The sequence below is a fragment of the Chiloscyllium plagiosum genome, chromosome 17 (assembly GCF_004010195.1).
Source record: "Chiloscyllium plagiosum isolate BGI_BamShark_2017 chromosome 17, ASM401019v2, whole genome shotgun sequence".
Classification (NCBI taxonomy): Eukaryota; Metazoa; Chordata; class Chondrichthyes; order Orectolobiformes; family Hemiscylliidae; genus Chiloscyllium; species Chiloscyllium plagiosum.
Window position 1 is genome coordinate 33,925,908 of NC_057726.1, and position 21,164 is coordinate 33,947,071.

The following is a 21,164-nucleotide window of genomic DNA, read 5'->3' on the forward strand; positions in this document are numbered from 1 at the left end:
GATGCGGCCAATAGGAGGATGGATCCCCAGCGCGCGCAGATGAATGGACCAATGGGGAAGGCGAACTGACCGGGGATTCCAGGCAGCGCTAAGTATAATTGTGTCAAATTTGAACGAGAAGGGAGAACGCCTTCTCCAACGAATGCATGCTTGTAGATTCGTTGTACCAGTTAAGATTCTGTGAATAAACGGCTGTCTGCGTCTAACCATAGTTGCCAGTGTGAGTCTCTCCTTCCGAAAGAACACGCAAAGACGGGACCCCGCGGGTCCGTCTTAACAAAGGGGACATAAATTTAAGGTGAAGGGTGGAAGGCATAGGGGAGATGTCAGGGGTAGGTTCTTTACCCAGAGAGTGGTGGGGGCATGGAATGTGCTGCCTGTGGAGTGGCAGAGTCAGAATCATTGGCGAACTTTAAGTGGTAATTGGATAGGTACATAGATGGATGCTTAAGCTAGGACAAATGTTCGGCACAACATCGTGGGCCGAAGGGCCTGTTCTGTGCTGTATTGTTCTATGTTCTATGTAGTTGCCGTACCAGGCCGTTATGTACCAAGAATTAGATAAGCATGGATATTGAATTGCTGGAAAATGAGGCTGGAAGCATAAGAGTGGGGAACAAAGAAATGGCGGAGGGACTAAATAGATATTTTATATCCGTCTTCACAGTGGAAAATACCAGAACTTCAAAAGAATCAGCGGTAGAAGTGAGTGTTGTGGCTATCACAAAAGAAAAGGATCTGTAGATGGATAAATCCATATGGATTACACCCCAGGATTCTAAAGGAGATAGCTAAGGAATCTATGAAGGCAATGGTGGTGATCTTTCAGGAATCACTGGAGTCAGGAAGAGTCCCAGAGGATTGGAAAATGGCTAATGTAACATGCCTGTTTATTCATTCAGAAGATATGGGCATTGCTGGCTAGGCCAGCAATTACTGTCCATCCCCACCCAGAGGTCAGTTAAGAGTCCACCACATTACATACAGTGGGTGGAGAGTCACATTTAGACCAGGCCAGGAAGGACAGGCTATTTCCTTCCCTGAAGAGTATTGGTTCATGACAATCCGCAACAGTTTCATGGTCAACATTAGACTCTTAATTCCAGATTTTTATTGAATTAAATTTCTACTATCTGTCCTGGTGGAATTTGAATCTGGGTCCCCATAAATTACCTGCGTTTCTGGATTAATAGGCTAGCAATAATACCCAAGGCCATCACCTCCTCCATATCTGTGGAACTCATTACTACAGAAGGGTGCAGAAGCCAACTTATTGAGTATACTTAAGACAGTGATAGAACGGCACTAAGTTGGATAACTTTAGTATTGGGAGAGGTAGTCGACAGGGGTGTCCTCCTTCACTGCTATTACTTACCATGGCAATTGAGCCGTTAGCCGTTAGGGATCCTGAAATAGTGGCGCCAAGGGTGGAAATAGGGGAGCATAAGATCACCCTATATGCTGATAATGTCCTTTTGTTCTTGGCCAATCGAGAGGAGTCTGTTCCTTGATTGATTCAAAAAATTAATTTAATTGGCAGTTTTTTTGGGATACAGGATCAACCTCTCAAAATCGGAAGCCATGCCAGTGGGTGGATTAGTGGACTTCACCACCAGGGATATGTTTCCCTCCTGACCCATTTCTACTTCCCTCCATGAGTACCTGTTCAGGTCCACGCCCCCCAACAACTCACCCTCCCTGGCACCCTCCCCTGCCACCGCAGGAATTGCAAAACCTGTGCCCACACCTCCTCCCTCACCTCCATGCAAGGCCCCAAAGGAGCCTTCCACATCCATCAAAGTTTCACCTGCACTTCCACCAATATCTCATCTTCATCCACACCCCCATTCACCTATTGTACTCTATGCTACTTTCTCCCCACCCCCACTCCCTCTCATTTATCTCTCCACTCTGCAGGCACCCTGCCTCTATTCCTGATGAAGGGCTTTTGCCCGAAACGTCAATTTTCCTGCTCCTCGGATGCTGCCTCACCTGCTGTGCTTTTCCAGCACCATTCTAATCCAGACTCTGGTTTCCAGCATCTGCAGTCCTTGTTTTCATCTAACGGATTAGTGGAGATGCCTGAACTAAAGGATGAAATGCAGTTCTCAATTAATGGTCGTCAAAAGGTTTTTTATATTTGGGAATTTTTATTACCCCTGCCTTCCACCAGCTGTATAAAGTTAACTATGTACAATTACTGGAGAGGCTAAAGCAGGCTTTGCAGTGGTGGGAGGGATTACCGTTATCATGGTTAGACAGACTAGCCCTGATTGAAAATGAATGTTCTTCCTTGCCTGTTGTACCCCATGAGAATGCTCCCGTTGTTGCTACCCAGACGACTGTTATGAAGGCTCAATGGTTGGCTAGGGTCCTTTATTTGGTGTCGCAGGCGACCCCTAATTAAATTTACTAAATTGGAGCTCCTGCAGGGTGAGGGAGAAGGTGGACCTTCCAGACTTGAAGAGATATCAAATAAGAATCCTATTAGCATATGTGGGTGACTGGGTACGGGGTGTTTCGGAGTCGATTGGCTTGATGGTGAAGCCTTGCAGTTGCAATGTCCCTTGGTAAATCTATTATTCATGGAGTGAAAGAGCCCAATCATTTTAAATACTGTGAAAGCCTGGAGGATAATGAGGCAAGACAAGGGCAATTAGCTTAAGACCTTGCCGTTTACCCCATTGGATGGAGCCCAAGGACTCTGCCTTTAAGCTACGGGAGAATAAGAGAATCTCTTGTTTGGGAGATTTATTCGAAAGGAACATCTCCGGGACACCCGCACCAATCAACCCCACCACCCTGTGGCCCAATATTTCAACTCTCCCTCCCACTCTGCCAAGGACATGCAGGTCCTGGGCCTCCTCCACCACCAACATTTAGCGAACTAAGTCAGAGATATAGGTTGTCTAATAGGGACCGTTTCTGGTACTTTCAGATAAGCGATTATATACAGAGGAAGACCACGCTCCTGGCTCAGCTTTACGGGTCAGATGTGGAGAAAAGAGTGTCCGGTGCATGGGCGCTCTTTCAGTTAGTAAGTAGTATCATTTACAGGAAGGGCGTGCCTTAGATGTGGAGAGACTCTGTAGGACTTGGAATCGGGAACTAGGAAAGGATATTTCATTGGAAACATGGGAAGATATACAGGAAAATGTAAAGAAAATCTCAATATGTAACAAAGCGCAGGCCATGCGTTTGAAGATTTTACACAAGGCTCATGTGGCGCCAGAGAGGTTAGTTAAGTTCAAGAGAAGAGTGTCTCCAGGGTGTCCCAAATGTAAAATTAGTATAGCACTCTTACACGCTGCTTTTGGTCATGTTACAAGATCCGGAGATTCTGGAGTGCCATACTAAGGGAGCTGAAGGAAATCCTGGGAATTGAAGCCAAAGTGGACCAGTATTTCTTCTTCTGGGGTTGCCAAATTTGCCCTCTATGGGGGAAACACAGGAAGAGACTGTGTAACACTCTTATCCACTGTGCGAGGAAGAACATTTTAATGAATTGGAGGTTTGAAAATCCCCTAGGTCTGATGAGGTGGCGAGGCTGGTGGTGGAGTATCTCCCGCAAAACTACCTCACAAATACCTCACCATTGAATGGAGCAGTTTTATAAGAATGGCCCTTTCTAAATTATATTGATGCAGACTTATTGGCAGTATTAATTAGGGTCATGATAAATAGCCATGACAATCAGTTTGGGTGCCCATGGAGCCTGGGAGGGGGTAGCTGGGGAAAACAATATGGGTACAATGACTGTTGCCCTCAGGGGTGGGAGCTTTAGTGGAGGTGTGGTGAGCGAAATAGAATAAAATAATGTGATATAATTTAATTTAAGCACATTTGAATTCAGCTTAATTTTTATTTAATTTGATTGTAATTTAGTAGATACAATTGTTCTGGTAGAATAGTAGGTAGTTTATCATTAATAGTATTGTGATATGATATTGTTGTACTACCTCTATCTTTTTGTATGGTATTGTTTTATATATAGTTTTGTAAAAGATTTGAAAAAGCTTTTAATAAACATATTTATTATAAAAAAAGACAGTGATAGCTAGGTTCTTGATTAATAAGGGGATCAAGGATTCTGGGAAGAAGGCAGGAGAACTGGGTTGAGAAAAGCATATCAGCCATGATTGAATGGCAGAGCAGACTTGATGGGCCAAATGGCCCAATTCGGCTCCTATGTCTTATGGTCATCTGCCAAGGTTTTGACCACCACTCAACATATCTATATTGTCTTGCTGATTCCTTATGTCCTCATCATAATATGACCTCTTGCTTATTTTTGTATCATAAACAGTTTAGATGCAACAAACTTTCCTCCAGGTCATTATTATAGATTATAAATAATTGAGATCCTAGCATTGGTGTTATGGACCAAGCCAGACCCCCTGAAAACATTTCAAAAACGTAGCCCAGACCCTAATTTTGCTAATTGTTTTAAGCAGGTGGAACACAGATATTTCAGGAGAGATGCAGCTGGTCAAGCCACTTAGTTTTAAACAAAACAGAATGTATTTACAAGATTACTGAATGAAACACAGGTTAATGAATGTAGGAGTGCTACACATGTGGAGACTGTATGTAATATGAAGAGCGATTACTGTGACAGCTCTGATGATATTGTTATCCTCCTGTCATTGCAAAAATATTCTGGAGTTGAAGACCCTGTTTCCTGCACTGGAACATACTGCTTTCTTCCTGCTTCTTCAGGATTTAAACTGCATTAAAGTATCTCTCTGGCATCATATATCCAGTTTGAGGACATATCAGTCTGGATCTATTAAGTTTGCCTTTTACTTCTTCAATCTAGTTGCTTTCTTTGCACAAATTGCTAGGTTCTACCAGTGTGACCAAGAGGTTTCAGCACCTTGAGTTACTTCTAGCCATTTATGCTAGCTTCCTTGCTCCTCTGCTCATTCCACCTCCAAATAAGGTACATTCCCAAGCCCCTCCCATATTATCTATTCCCTGCCAATTTAGGGTCTGACATCCTCATTTTTATTATTTTCTGTCCTTTCCTTTCAGGGAACCTGGGGTTGGCAAGCTGTTTGTTCAAGCCTGAAACCCTTTGTTCAAATTAGTTATGTGCATTTTATTTCATCCTTTAAATTTCCAATCAGTTCTGAACAGGACTTCTACTTCTGGGTCCAGCTTTCTCTATTGTAGCTGTATTTTGAATTTACCAATTTAATTTGCAATGTTTTTACTTTAAATTTGAATGTTCATTTTTGTTTCTAGCTTAATATTGCAGATCTGACTGAAAAATATAATCCAAATGTCAGACAAAAATGACTAGGCCTGAGGTTGTAATTTATATCATTAGATTACAGTTGAATCTCTCAAGGTAGTTTCTGCAGAGTGTCATTAAACAACAGAATTGATTCAATGCAGAAGGAGGCTATTTGGCCCATCATACCTGCACCAACTCTTCAAACAAGTATCATTACCTAATGCCAATCTCACCCTTTCTCCCTACATCCTTGGACACTATTTCTATCCAAATAATTATCTCTAATTGAACTTGTCTCCACCAGATTGCCAGGCAGGCCATTCCAAATCCTAAGTAATTGCTGTGGGAAAAAGATACAGCCAAAGGAATGTGCTGTTTGATATGGACCAGTTTTTGGGACATATGTCTTGCATACCTGGCATCACATCAGCACTGAAATTCACATATCGCATGACTCATTTATGCAATTGGCATAATGGCCTTTTGACTTGACAGCAGCATGAGACAGCTAACTATCCAATAGCAATAGCAGAGGCAACAAGATGCTGAGAGAGGACAAGTATGATTTGGATAGAGTAAAGGAGCATGATTCTGTTTAGAAAGGGGAAGGATGAAGGGGAAAAAAGCAAATTGTGCCTCCCTTTAAACCTATCCAATGTAAGGAAAAACATAGCAACTCTAGTTCAGAAACAAAATCAAAAATTTAAAGTACATAGCTCATAAATCTACAATCATTTTGACATACTGGCCCAACAGGTCACATGCCTAACAACAATATAGTAAGCATTTAAATTTTGAACGCTGAGGGAAAGATTTGTACTGTTGCAATGCAGAAACTCAGATTTTCTACATTTGCTCAAACAAAGATTACTGAGAGGTGGGAGTTAGGATTTCCTAAATTTTTGTTTGAGTATTGCTACATTCACTGAAATTGCATCAATATACATTCCTATAGATTATCAGCCACTGCCCACTTTGCAATTTAATATACAACATACCCTCTATTTACCAATAACAGTCTCAAATTTCTAAGCTACACAAAAAGGAAATTAATCTAATTGCTCTGTTTCTTTCCACTTGAAATCTGATATATGTTGATTTGTGGCTTTTGTTCCAAAACATTGGAGGTAGAAAGTCAATATTTGTTGTTATGTTAATGACAAGGACATGAAATGATCACACAGCACCGTTGGCCTGCCGACATTCCAAGGACTGCAGTGTTTCAAGAAGGCAGCACACCACCACCTTCTCAAGGGCAATGTCGAATGGGCAATAAATGCTGGCTTAGCCAGAAATGCCCCTTCCCATGAATGAATAAAAGCCAATTAATACATTGGAGTGTACCCTATTCCAACCTCCCTCCAATGAACATGTGGATTAATAAGACCCTTTAAATTGTAGCAGGTCTAACAAGTTAGGACATTTCTCAACTCCAACTCAACCTGCCAACCGCCCTGTGGCTGAACACTTTAACTTCACCTCCCACTCCGCGGTTGGCAGGTTGAGTTGGAGTTGAGAAATGTCCTAACTTGCAGGTCCTTGGCCTCCTCCATTGCTATGTCACATGACGCCTGGAAGAAGAGCGCCTCATCTTCCGCCTCGGAACCCTCCAACCACACGGGATGAATGTAGATTTCTCCAGCTTCCTCATTTCCCCTCCCCCCCACCTTATCTCAGTCCCAACCCCCGGATTCAGCGATGCTGCCTGGCCTGCTGCGCTTTTCCAGCACCACACTTTTCAACTCTGGACTCCAGCATCTGCAGTCCTCACTTTCTCCAAAGAGACCTTGGAGTGCAGGTTCATAGCTCCTTGAAAGTGGAGTCGCAGGTAGATAGGATAGTGAAGAATGTGTTTGGTATGCTTTCCTTTATTAATCAGAGTATTGAGTACAGGAGTTGAGAGGTCATGTTGCGGCTCTACAGGACATTGGTTAGGCCACTGTTGGAATATAGCATGCAATTCTTGTCTCCTTCCTATCGGAAAGATGTTGTGAAACTTGAAAGGGTTCAGAAAAGATTTACAAGGATGTTGCCAGGGTTGGAGAGGCTGAACAGGCTGGGGCTGTTTTCCCTGGAGTGTCAGAGGCTGAGGGGTGACCTTATAGAGGTTTACAAAATTGAGGGGCATGGATAGGATAAATAGACAAAGTCTTTTCCCTGGGGTCGGCGAGTCCAGAACTAGAGGGCATAGGTTTAGGGTGAGAGGGAAAAGATATAAAAGAGACATGAGAGGCAACTTTTTCACGCAGAGGGTGGTAAGTGTATGGAATGAGCTGCCAGAGGATGTGGTGGAGGCTGGTACAATTGCAACATTTAAGAGGCATTTGGATGGGTATATGAATAGGAAGGGTTTGGAGGGATAAGGGCTGGGTGCTGGCAGGTGGGACTAGATTGGGTTGGGATATCTGGTCGGCATGGACGGGTTGGACCGACGGGTCTGTTTCCATGCTGTACGTCTCTATGACTCATATATATGAAATTGTTAAATTCAGTTCCTGTTTGATCTGTCACATGTCACACTTTCAACATCACATTCATTAAGCATACAGATTTCCTGCAACCGATTACTTTAAATTTCACTTTCCTAGAACAAAAATAGGCACGAGAATGTAAAGAAACTGATGAGTTCACAATTTTTCCTTATTCATTCATGGGATCTGAGCAAGTCATTACTGCCCTTAATCCATGAAATAATTCCCTTTAAGGACAAACTATTGTCCACATTGTTTTGCAATCCAACATGATAAAAAATAGCAATTGTAATAACCTCAAGGTTTGTTAGAGAGCTCTGGAAATTATTTATTTTATAAATATTTTTATTAGCAACTTTTTCAAATCTTTTACAGAACATCTATATACAAACAAATACCAAAATACAGAAAGATAGAGGCAGTACAACATTGTCATATATATATATATTAATATACAATTAATAATTAACTACCTACTATTGTACCAGGACAAATGTATCTACTTCACTTAAACTAAACTACAAACAAAAATTAAATTAAACTGAATTAAAATTAACTTAAATTAAATTATATCGCATTACTTTATTCTATTTCACTCACCACACCTCCACTGAGGCTCCCATCCTTGGGAGCACCAGCTATAGTACCCGTATTCTTTTCCCCCAGCCTTCCCCTTCCAGGGTCCTAAGGGCACCCAGACTGATTCCCATGGCTATATCATGACCCTAATTAATATTGCTGATAAGTCAGCATCAATATAATTTTAAAAGTGCCACCAAGTCTTATAAAACAGCTCTGTTCTGGGGTGCACCATATTTGTGAGATAGCCTTGGAGGAGATGCTCCACTACCAGCCTCCGCCACCCCATCAGACCTGAGGGGTTTTCCAACGTTCAATCCATTAAAATGTTCTTCCTCGCACAGTGGATAAGAATGTTACACAGTCTCGTCCTGTGTTTCCCCCATAGAGGGCAAATTTGGCAACACTAGAAGAAGAAATACCGAGTTCACTTCGACCTCAATTCCCAGGATTTCCTTCAGCTCCCTTAATATGGCACTCTGGTACCTCTGGATCTTACAACATGACCAAAAGCAGCGTGTAAGAGTGCATGTATTAAATTTACATTTGGGACACCCTGGAGACACTCCCCTCTTGAACTTAGCTTGCCTCTCTGGCGGCACATGAGCCCTGTGTAAAATCTTCAGTTGCATGGCCTGCGCTTTGTTACATTTTGAAATTTTACTTACATTTTCCTGTATATCTTCCCATACGTCCAATGAAATATCCTCTCCTAGCTCTTGATTCCAGGTCCTACAGAGTCTATCCATGTCCTCAAAGGCAAGTCCCTTCGGTAAATGATACAAAGTACTAACCAAAAGCGCGTCTGTACATCGGCGCACTCTTTTCTCCACATCTGACTTGTAAGGCTGAGCCAGGAGCGTGGTCTTCCTCTGTATATAATCGCTTATCTGAAAGTATCGGAAAAGGTCCCTATTAGACAGTCCATATTTCTGGCTTCGCTAAATGACATTAAGACCTCCCAGAACGTGTTTTAATATTTAAGGAAAATTCCCATAGTTGAGAAAGAAAACTGTTAGTTTCAATTTTTTAAAAAACTTTGGATGGGGTCGGTCTGGGAAGTCCTTGAAATAAGATATTTTTGTAGAAAAGTGCTCCTGAGAAAGCAAATTAACTATGTTATATTAGAATGAAGAATTAGTATTTATTCCAGACCAGAAATGCTGGGATAAACCCTGAAGAAGTTATTTAAAGCTGAGTACATTTAAACAGATGTATGATAACTTCTGGAAAATACTATCTGCAGTTCCAACCTAAGAGTTAAAATCACAAATGACTTACACCAGGGCTGTGTTTTGGGTACTTTTCAAAAGCTGCTTTTGTTCTTTTTAAATGGTAAAGGATTGATTTGGGATTATTATGATTATACTTTTACTGGATATTTTTAAAACTTTATTTATTTTATAAGTAGATGATTTGGTTTATTCTGTTTTATCTTCATTTCATTCATGGTAAACTTCTGCTTTATTGTTAAAGCAAAATCTACAGAATCCTATGTTTATGTTTCATTGAAAGACCACTTTGTTTAAGCCAAAACAAATCAAAATATAATATATCAAGCTCGGTTTCTGACTGGGATCTGACTTGTCTGGTAATAACATCATCTGAGATCTTAACAGTAGCTACAGCACATGGACTGCAGTGGGTGATGAAAGCAGCTCCCCATCACCTTCTCAAGGGCAATACATGACGGGTGATAAATGCTGGCAGAGCAGAGCAACATCCATATCCAATGAATGAATAAAAAGATATTCTGGCTGAAAATGGTAGTAAACACTTCAGTCATGCTTTTTGCACTAAGATACTAGGCTCTGCTTTCAATGTTTATTGAGCGTCCTCTTCTTTTTCATGGTTTAATTGTCTACTACCATCTGGATGTGGCCACGCTACAGAGTTCTGATCCGATATGCTGGTTGTAGGTTTGTCTAGATCAGTCTGCAGCATGCTATTACAGATATATATATCTGTGTTATTTCACCAGGTCGGCCTCATGTATAGGTCAGTCTGCTGCTGCACTTCTCCACTTTGAACCATAGTAGGTCCTTTAGCTTGTTGTTAGTGGCGTTGTAAGGGATCTGCTTGGCCAAGAGTTTACAAATTGTATCTGAATACAACCCTGCCATTGAATTTCCACAGTGCCTTACACATGTCTATGTTTGAAATGTTAAATCTGTCTCTATCTAACTCTATTAACACAGGAATACTGCTGCAGAAAATGATGGGGAATGTGTCATTAGTGTGAAACTAGTTCTTTTCTTCTGAAAGTTTGTGTGGTGATCATTCTCCCCATTACAGTCATTTGCAACATTGGTGATGGCAAGAACAAGTAGATTTCTCTGGTGAATTTAAACAATGGTTGGAAATGCAATGAGGCAATGTGAAAAAAAAGCATAAACACACATTAGAAGATATTATTTCAATGCAACGGGCCTAACAGGGAAGGCAGATGAACTCAGGGCATGGTTAGGAACATGGGACTGGGATATCATAGCAACTACAGAAACATGGCTCAGGGATGGGCAGGACTGGCAGCTTAATGTTCCAGGATACAAATGCTACTGGAAGGATAGAAAGGGAGGCAAGGGAGGATGGGGAGTGGCGTTTTTGATAAGGGATAGCATTACAGCTGTGCTGAGGGAGGATATTCCCAGAAATACATCCAGGGAAGTTATTTCGGTGGAATATTTGGGAAATAAGGCAGGGCAGATGACTGAGGTGTCAGTGGGGGAGCACTTTGGGCCAGCAACCATAATTCTATTAGATTTAAAATAGTGATGGAAAAGGATAGATCAGATCTAAAAGTTGGAGTTCTAAATTGGAGAAAGGCCAGTTTTGACAGTATTAGGCAAGAACTTTCAAAAGCTGATTGGGGACAGATGTTCGCAGGTAAAGGAATGGCTGGAAAATGGGAAGAAGAAATGAGATAACGAGAATCCAGAGAAAGTATATTCCTGTTAGGGTGAAAGGAAAGGCTGGTAGGTATAGGGAATGCTGGATGATCAAAGAAAAAGAAGGAAGCCTCTGTCAGGAAGAGACAGGATAAATCGAGTGAATCCTTATAAAGTAAAAAGGTATGGTTAGGAACATGGGACTGGGATATCATAGCAATTAGGAGTACACTTAAGAGGAAAATCAGGAGGGCAAAAAGGGGACATGAGATAGCTTTGACAAATAGAATTAAGGAGAATCTAAAGCGTTTTTACAAGGACAAAAGGGTAACTAGGGAGAGAATAGGGACCCTCAAAGATCAGCAAGACAGCCTTTGTGTGGAGCCGCAGAAAACGGGGGAGATACTAAACAAGTATTTTGCATCTGTGGAAAAGGACACGGAAGATATTGAATGTAGGGCAATAGATGGTGACATCTTGAAAAATGTCCATATTACAGAGGAGGAAGTGCTGGATGACTTCAAACGCATAAAGGTGGATAAATCCCCAGGACTTGATCAGGTGTATCCTAGAACTCTGTGGGAAGCTAGGGAAGTGATAGCTGGGCCTATTGCTGAGATATTTGTATCATTGATAGTCACAGGTGAGGTGTTGGAAGACTGGAGGTTGGCTAATGTGGTGCCACTGTTTAAGAAAGGTGGTAAGGACAACCCAGAGAACTGTAGACCAGTGAGCCTGATGTCAGTGGTGAGCAAGTTGTTGGAGGGAATCCTGAGGGACAAGACGTACGTGTATTTGGAAAGGCAAGGACTGATTAGGGAAAGTCAACATGGTTTTGTGTGTGGAAAGTCATATCTCATAAACTTGATTGATTTTTTTTTGAAGAAATAACAAAGAGGATTGATGAGGGCAGAGTGATAGATGTGTTCTTTCTAGACTTCAGTAAGATGATCGATAAGGTTACCCAGGAGAACTAGCCAATTGGATACAGAACTGGCTCAAAGGTAGAAGACAGAGGGTAGTGGTGGAGGGTTGTTTTTCAGACTGGAGGCCTGTGACCAGTGGAGTGCCACAAGGATCGGTGCTGTGTCCTCTACTTTTCGTCATTTAAATAAATGATTTGGATGTGAGCATAAGAGGTAGAGTTAGTAAGTTTGCATACGACACAAAATTGGAGGTGTAGTGGACAGCGAAGAAGGTTACCTCAGATTACAACAGGTTCTTGATCAGATGAACCAATGGGCTGAGAAGTGGCAGATGGAGTTTAAGTCAGGTAAATGCGAGGTGCTGCATTTTGGGAAAGCAAATCTTATCAGGACTTATACACCTTAATGGTAAGGTCCTAGGGAGTGTTGCTGAACAAAGAGACCTCAGAGTGCAGGTTCATAGGTCCTTGAAAGTGGAATTACAGGTAGGTAGGATAGTGAAGAAGGCATTTGGTATGTGTTTCTTTATCGGTCAGAGTATTGAGTACAGGAGTTGGGAGGTCATGTTGCGGCTGTACAGGACATTGGTTAGGCCACTGTTGGAATATTGCGTGCAATTCTGGTCTCCTTCCTATCGGAAAGATGTTGTGAAATTTGAAAGGGTTCAGAAAAGATTTATAAGGATGTTGCCAGGGAGAGGCTGAACAGGCTGGGGCTGTGTTCCCTGGAGTGTCGGAGGCTGAGGAGTAACCTTATAGAGGTTTAGAAAATTATGAGGGGCATGGATAGGATAAATAGACAAAGTCTTTTCCCTGGGTTGGGGGAGTCCAGAACTAGAGGGCATAGGTTTAAGGTGAGAGGGGAAAAATTGAAAAGAGACCTAAGGGGCAACCTTTTCACGCAGAGGGTGATACGTGTATGGAATGAGCAGCCAGAGGAAGTGGTGGAGGCTTGTACAATTGCAACATTTAAAAGGCATTTGGATGGGTATATGAATAGGAAGGGTTTGGACGGATATGGGCCAGGTGCTCGCAGGTGGGACTAGATTGGGTTGGGATAGCTGGTAGGTGTGGACAGGTTGGACCGAAGGGTCTGTTTCCATGCTGTACATCTCTACGACTCTATATCAAACTATCAATAAAATAAAAGAGCAGTAGACAGATATCAACATGAAACATTTTACCCTAACTATCTATTGAAGATCTTCCAGCTATCGTTTTAGGGTGAGTGTTAGCTCATCGACCATAAACATAAAAGGATTGAGGCTAGTACAAGTGCAACATTTAAGAGGCATTTGGATGGGTATGTGAATACAAAGGGTTTGGAGGGATATGGGCAGGTTCTGGCAGGTGGGACTAGATTAGGTTGGGATATCTGGTCAGCATTGATGGGTTGGACCGAAGGGTCTGTTTCCGTGCTGTACATCTCTATGACTGGTAATGCTGTCCTGGCACAGAGTGCTCTTGCTGTGGTAAAAGGGAAGAAAAGTTTTGATTTAAGTTGCATGACATTCCAAAGCACTTCACAACTGATTGATTATTTTTGGAGGCTAGTCACTGTTGTTCAAGGCAAACTGGTCTATCTATGCACAGGACAATCCCACTGACAACAATGTGATCAATAATTAGTTAATCTGTTCATGCTGTAGTGGGCTTGAACTTCCACATTGCACTTTTACATGACCTCAGAACAACATTATCTGACGTTATTTATCTGGTGCAAAGAACATCCTATGCTGAGTGTCAGCTATTGTAAAAGGCAAATAACAAGTAATAAATGGCTCTGTCCCCTAAAGCTATCATGTCCTTGATCAGATAATGCAGTAAATGCAAATGAAATAATTGTTCCAAACAATTAAAACACATATTGCAGAAGATGTTGCCACAGGTCATAATACAGTCACTTCAGTGTATCCTGTCTCCATTTCCAAACCAGCTCCACACTTCAATAATAGCTATGTAAGGAACTTAACCACAGAAATATTATGGCATGGGATAAAACAGTTGTATCTGCTGGGTATTTAAACTAGCTACCCATTCTAATCCTATTTGCCAGCACCAGGTCTGTAGCCTTGCAGATTACAAAGTTTGAGGTGTTAATCCTGGTTCCCTTTAAATGAGTTAAGTCTGTCCACATTAACCCCAAACTGGGCAGTGAATTCCAGACACTTGACACCACTAGGGTGAAAAAAATGCATCCTCAAGTCCCTTCTAATCCTTCTACCAATCTATAATTTATTGTAACATTATAATGAGTCAATTACAACTTTATTTTCTGGCACTGTTTCCAAAAACCTTATCAGCATTTAAGTTAGATTTTATAGAAAGTCAGCAAATTATTCTGTTTTTATCTGATCAAATTAGACTTATTGAACAGTATAGTTTATTTGGGCAATACAGTCTTAAAACCATGTTGGCAATAAAATAAGGTGTGGAGTCAAGAACCTTTACACTTGTTCATTCTGCAATTTACAGTTCAGTTTCTTGCTCCCTTGTGATAGTATGAAGTTACTTATGGCTTTTTGAACTTACCACAACTTTTTTCTCTACTATCTTATTTCTTGATTTCATTATTGGAGAAAAATGCCTTCTACATGTTTTTGAGTATCTTCACAATATCAAAACCAGACTTTATATTTTATTACAGGAACTTATTGTGAGATAAAGTGGCTGTGAAATTTTTAGAAGTTCTATGTTGTTCAAACATTGTCTTTTAAAGGCATCAAGTTCATATTCGGGCTACAAACTTCTTGAAATGATATATAGTTTTTTTCTGTTATATGAAAGTCGTCAAGATATTTTCTCTCTTAGTCCTCTCACAACACAGAGAAGAGCTATTTTTCTAGATTTCTTGGACTTCTGTCATATTCTGGTTGGTGTATACATCTTAAGTTGTCTAACGCTTTTATCCAGCAAATTAGGATGTTTCAAGAAATTTTATGTTGCAAACATAAGACTGGTATTATTACGATCTTACTATCATTTTATGTTCTAATTTGGTAGATTTAAGTAGCATTTGAAATTTGAACAGCTGGAAGGAAATGAACAACACTAAAATGCATGCTTCTCAGCTAACTTTATGTCATATATGTGTCCTTATAACTAGTTGATCTATTATTGGCATTGCCCATGGTGAGTCAAGACCAACAGCAGTATTCATTTCAAGCAGTAACAAAAGTGCAAGAATAACTGGATCACAGTGTGTAATGTTAAAAAAATTAAAGGGAGAAAAATCAAGAAAGAGGAGGAAATGATGAGAAGGAATGAAACAAAAAAAAGTTTGATGCTAGAGATATGAAACAAACAAAAACAGAAATTGCTGGAGAAACTCAGCAGGTCTGGCAGCAGTTGTGGAGAGAAATCAGAGTTAATGTTTGAGGTCCAGTGACCTTTTTTCAAAATGGGATGAGAAGGAAATTTGGAATGGGGTTTGGGAAGGCAAAAATCTGGGATGGGTTGGAGTAGCTAATGGGAATGGGGCATGACATAAAACAGAATCAGTGCAGAAGGAGACCAGTCGACCCATTGTGTCTACACTAGCTCTATGAGTATTTAACTAAGGGTCAATCTCCCTCCTTTTCCCTGTAGTTCTGCATATTGTTTTTATTTAAACAACCATCTAATGCATCTTGAATATCTCAATTAAGCCTGTCTTTACTACACTTCCAGACAATGCATTCCAACCCCTAACCACTTGCTGTATGAAAATGGCTTTTCTCAGCTTGATTTACTTCCCTTGCAACACACTTTAAATCAATCTTCCCTAGGTTTTCTAACCATTTCATAAAGCCAGAACAGTTTCTCCCTACCTATTCTGTCAAAGCCCTTCATATTTTGAAAATGATCAAATCTCTCCTCAGGCTTTTCATCTCCAGGGCAAACAGTCACAAGTTCTCTCTCTTTTTTCTCATAATTAAAGTATGTCATCTCTGGAACTATTCTCACAAATCTCTTATGCACTGTCTCCAATGCATTTACATCCTTCCTATAGTGTGTGTCCAGAACTGTACATAATCCTCCAGCTGAGATCTAACTTATATAAGTTCTGATGTGGAGGTGCTGGTATTGGATTGGGGTGGATAAAGTTAAAAATCACACAACAATGGGTTATAGTCCAACAAGTTCATTTGAAACCGCCAGCTTTCGGAGCCCCTTTACATAAGTTCAGCATAGTCACCTTGCTTTTGGATTGAATACCCCTATTGCTTAATCTAAAATACTGTAAGAATTATTAAAGCTTTCTCTAGCTGTGCTGCCACCTTAAGTGACTTGTACAAATACACCCAGGTCTTTCTTTAGAATAATACCCTTTATTTTATACTGTCCCTCCATGTTCTTTGTATAAAGTGTATCACCTAACTCTTCTTTGCATTGAACTTTATTTGCCACCTACTTACCCACTCTACCATTGTGCGAATGTTGAAGATCTACACCATCCTCCTCTCAGAAAGACAGCTCTCCCAAATGTTTTGTCTGCCTCAAACTTTGAATTTTCTTCTCTGTAGGTCAAGATCTAGATCATTTTTACAAATTGGAAAAAAAAAGGTCCTAATACCAATGTTGGCAACTACAAACTTCTTCCAGTCTGAAAACATTCCCCTGGACTATTACTTTGCTTCCTGTCCCTCAGTCATCTACTTTGCCTCTGTCCCTGTTATTCCATGAGCTATAACTTTCTCAGAAGTCTGTTCTGTGGCCATTTCAGTGAAGAGGATTGTTGGGATGGATGTGAAACTGCCATGAAAAATGTCTGATTATCAATATCAGCTCTTGAAGGACTGCTCAAGAGCAAATCATATTTATGAATTTGGTTGAGATTTTGATGAGGTAACATGGAGGGTAACTGATGGCAGTGCAGTTTTTATTTAATAACTATGAACTTTCAAAAAAACCTTTGATTAGGTAACACATGTTGACATGTTAGCAAATTGAATCCACCAAGTAACAGTAACAAAAATACCAAATTAGCAAAATACCCAATTATCAGTTCTGAAGAAGGGTCACTGGACTTGTAACATTATCTCTGATTTCTTTCCACAGATGCTGCCAGTTCTGCTGAGCTTTTTTAATAATTTCTGATTTCTAGCATCCACAATTCTTTGTTTTTTTTTAACCAAATTAGTTTTATTTGTGAGTGCTGACTGCAGGTCTTTGGCTCACTGACAGTTGTTGTTTTATTCTGAACTGTTTCTTGCCAGTTTTTATCAGTGGTTGTGTGCCAATCCTTTACTCTCAGGATTAGTATGAGAAGGCAAATCACAAGTTCAACTTAGAAAGAACAGCAATTGAATTTTATGCTGTTGGTATAATTTTAAACACATGCTGGCTATCTAGCCAGTTGAACGAACCTACTGCTCTGAATTAGTTCAGCGTTACAAAATACGCATACAGTGAACGGTTGCAATTTGTCCTGGAGCGAAATATGCAGCAGAGTTCTCACCCTTCAGTTATATGACTGCTCTAGTTTTAGATCTACATTAATCACTTGTATTTGCTAGTACAGGGCACAATTTTAAATTCACAGTTGATATAAAGTGTGGAAAACACTGAAGGAGACAGCATAGATTTCAAAAGGACAAGACAGGCTGGTTGAGTGCATTGGCAAATGGCAGAAATTCCACGCAATGGAGTGAGGTGACACATTTTGGAAGGAAGAATAAGGAGTGATAATACATGCTACATAATATAATTTTAAAGGACACGCAAGAGGAGAGTGGTTTTGAGAATCCTGTGCACAAACCTCCGAAGGTGACAGGACAAGGACAAGTTAGCAGAACAGTTAACAAAATACATGAATTCTAAGCTTTATAAATGGAGGCATAGAGTGCAAAAAGCAGAAAAAGCAGTTAAGCCAATATAAAACATTATATTTGGCCCAGCACAAATATATTTGTCCAATTCGGGGCCGAGACTTTTGAAAGGATATGTAACTAGTGAAGAGGATATAGTAATAATTCACTAGAATGACATAGGGACAAGAGAAAATGAGGTCTGCAGATGCTGGAGATCAGAGATGGAAATGTGTTGCTGGAGAAGCGCAGCAGGTCAGGCAGCATCTAGGGAACAGGAGAATCGACGTTTCGGGCATTAGCCCTTCTTCAGGAATGAGGAAAGTTTGTCCAGCAGGCTAAGATAAAAGATAGGGAGGAGGGACTTGGGGGAGGGGCGTCGGAAATGTGATAGGTGGAAAAAGGTCAAGGTGAGGGTGATAGGACAGATTGGGGTGGGGGCGGAGAGGTCGGGAAGAAGATTGCAGGTTAGGGAGGCGGTGCTGAATTTGATGGATTTGACTGAGACAGGCTGGGGGGAGGGGAAATGAGGAAACTGGTGAAATCCGAGTTCATCCCTTGTGGTTGGAGGGTTCCTAGCCGGAAGATGAGGCGTTCTTCCTCCAACCGTCGTTTCGCTGTGGTCTGACGATGGAGGAGTCCAAAGACCTGCATATCCTTGGTGGAGTGGGAGGGGGAATTGAAATGTTGAGCTACAGGGTGGTTGGGTTGGTTGGTCCGGGTGTCCCAGAGGTGTTCTCTGAAACGCTCCGCAAGTAGGCGGCCTGTCTCCCCAATATAGAGGAGGCCACATCGGGTACAGAGGATGCAATAGATGATATGTGTGGAGGTACAGGTGAATCAGGGACAAGAGACCACAGTTATGTGCATAGAAGAAGGTGGAGTTAATTTACCTTTGCTCCCAGGGCCAGTTCAGACTGGTGGCAGATGTCAACCAGTCTGTGCACCGATACTGGATCTGATCAGAAGATTACCTCCGCTATTTGGGATAGTTAACGCTTTTAAGTTCACATTATTTCTGATGGACTCAAAGAGAGATTCCATACAACATGCAAACAAGATAAAGAATGTGACTTTGTTAAAAGAAAAGATCGGAAGAGAGGTGGCGTGGTTTTTGCAAAGGGTCATCCCAAACAGCCCTGTAACATGGGACTCTATGTTTTACAGGCTATTTCCAAGATGTAGAGTGAGACAAATATCAGTTACAAGTGGGGAACCACAAATTTGGTAAAAGACACTGTCTGGATTGCCCACAACTTGTTGGTCTTTCAATACAAGGAGTTGTCCTCCACTGAGTGTTGGAAGATTCAGTTTTAAACTTTTTTGTAATATTTTTACAATTTTTTAAAAACACACTATCTTTTTGGAAAAAAGATGTTTGATTTTGTAGGAACTTGAAGCAACTGTGATGGAGAAAAGACAGTTGTGTCCATCTCAATGTGAATTTAGTTGGCAATTTCAATGCAGCATGATCACAGTACAGCCTTGGCATTAAATAAAGCCTTATTTTGTTCCCAGAGGATGTTTCATTATAGTTTCGCAAAGTATTAGAATTATGATTATATCCCACAGAATTTGAATAGAAAAATCCCAGAGTTGTTTACTATAGGACAGTCCCACTCAGTAGAGTAGACTATGTGAAATTACATAGTCCAAGTTACTATTCTCTTCCCACTTCCTGACAGTACAACTACAATTCTTCTTAATTGTAGCAAGTGGTGTCATTGAATGCAGACTTAAGAATTAATTGTCTGGGTACCAAAGCTCCATGCTTGTACCTACAATGTTGCTGTATTTTTGACTACAGAGTTGGGAATAAAGGAAGATGAATTATTCGCATCATGAAAAACAGATAACAAACATTTCAGATGTAATTACATGTAAGTGCAGATTGATTCTGAGTGGTGACCACAAATTTGTTTTTACTGTGAGACCACAGTAAAAAGAAAGATTCTCTTGAAAACCTGTGGCTAGATAGATTAAGTCCATGAAGCAATGTTCCTTTAAACTGCTGAAGTTGCAAATTATTGACATTATTTGTCCTTTTTTTTCAGGAGTGATTAGAGTAGGTACTCCACTGTTTGAAGGCAATCTCCCATTCACACAGTATTGCAGCTGTGGGTTTATTATGTGCCTAAAGCCAGTTCTGATTTTTAAAGTATGTTTACTATCATATTTATGGATGATTGATTTAATGACTGTCCGTAGAAGCAGACTGCAACCTCCACCTGATTCAAACTGACACATAATATTAGATCTAAAACTTGATATAGAAACATGTATGCCTGTGAAGTTTAATTTTGTTTTCCAATACAGTACTAGATTATCATCACAAACCATTTGACATTTACATAAGCAAGTGTATAAGCATAAAAGCACTAGTAAGTTGATACCTAAACTTTGTCAAATGCATCTCCTTTCTTTAACAAAGATCTTAGCATATATCAATTTTTTAAAAAACCCATTACATCAAATGGTTTGGAGCAAATAAATACAGACTTTGTTGATTATAATTTTATATTTAATAGTTCGAAAGTGACATTTTGTAATACAGACTATTGCTAGAATCGTAACATTTCATCTCATATCAATCTTAATCAGAAAAAAAACTGACCTTATCATACTTTGTTGAAACCTCCGACATAAAATTGCTCTAAATGTCTGCTTTAAACCATTCCATGAAAACTTTCAAACTATTCCAAAATTCACATGTGAATGAATAATGCTGCTCGTTGACATAGATTCAGTTTCTCAATATGCTATTAGGGTCGTTATGGAAAGTAGTTAATCAGTTAACCAAGAAGCTTCACTCTAGAAAAGTAACTATAGAAATCATTATACCTGGTCTGTTGCAAATTAGTCCATAATAAACATCTTAAAACTACAAACAGACATGAGAAATTATTCAGCAAGTATGAAAATTTGATTCTTTTTTATGCTCAGAAGCGTTCCACAAAACAGAAATTGAACATAACAGTCTTGATTAATCATTACTTTGTAAGTAATCCCTGTACAGGCAAAGTACATCCTGAGAACTATGTCAGCAACAATAATTTTTTGCATCATTACAATCAACTCTCACTAACAGGACTTTCAAATTAGTTGGTAAACAACAGCGAAGGGTTTTACAATCCAATTGAACACAAGGAACAGATTTCCAAGCACAATTCTTACTTCATTTCCAAGGCAACAGAAGTCACTACTTAACACTAAGGTAGGAACTGTGGTTTGCAGTATTATTTTGTAATAAAATATTTCTTAAAGTTAAAGAAA

General features: G+C 40.2%; 2 protein-coding genes across 9 annotated transcripts in view; one reads left to right on the plus strand and one right to left on the minus strand.

The window, feature by feature from the left end:
* Positions 1 to 21,164, minus strand: part of zgc:165481 (uncharacterized protein LOC100073327 homolog) — a 50,824-nt gene that overhangs the window by 29,535 nt on the left and 125 nt on the right. For 4 of the 8 annotated variants that reach the window (XR_006314106.1, XM_043706838.1, XM_043706837.1 and 1 more), the window contains exons 1-2: positions 20,506 to 20,792; positions 8,958 to 9,179 (exon numbers count right to left, since the gene is read on the minus strand). The gene's annotated coding sequence lies outside the window, so the exon portion shown is untranslated. Of the gene's footprint in view, positions 1 to 8,957; positions 9,180 to 20,505; positions 20,793 to 21,164 lie in introns of those variants that run through there. The other 4 variants (XM_043706836.1, XM_043706835.1, XM_043706839.1 and 1 more) reach the window with 4 other exon arrangements.
* Positions 20,942 to 21,164, plus strand: part of slc7a9 (solute carrier family 7 member 9) — a 62,890-nt gene continuing 62,667 nt past the window's right edge. Inside the window, exon 1 of the mRNA XM_043706833.1 lies at positions 20,942 to 21,105. The gene's annotated coding sequence lies outside the window, so the exon portion shown is untranslated. The remainder of the gene's footprint in view (positions 21,106 to 21,164) is intronic.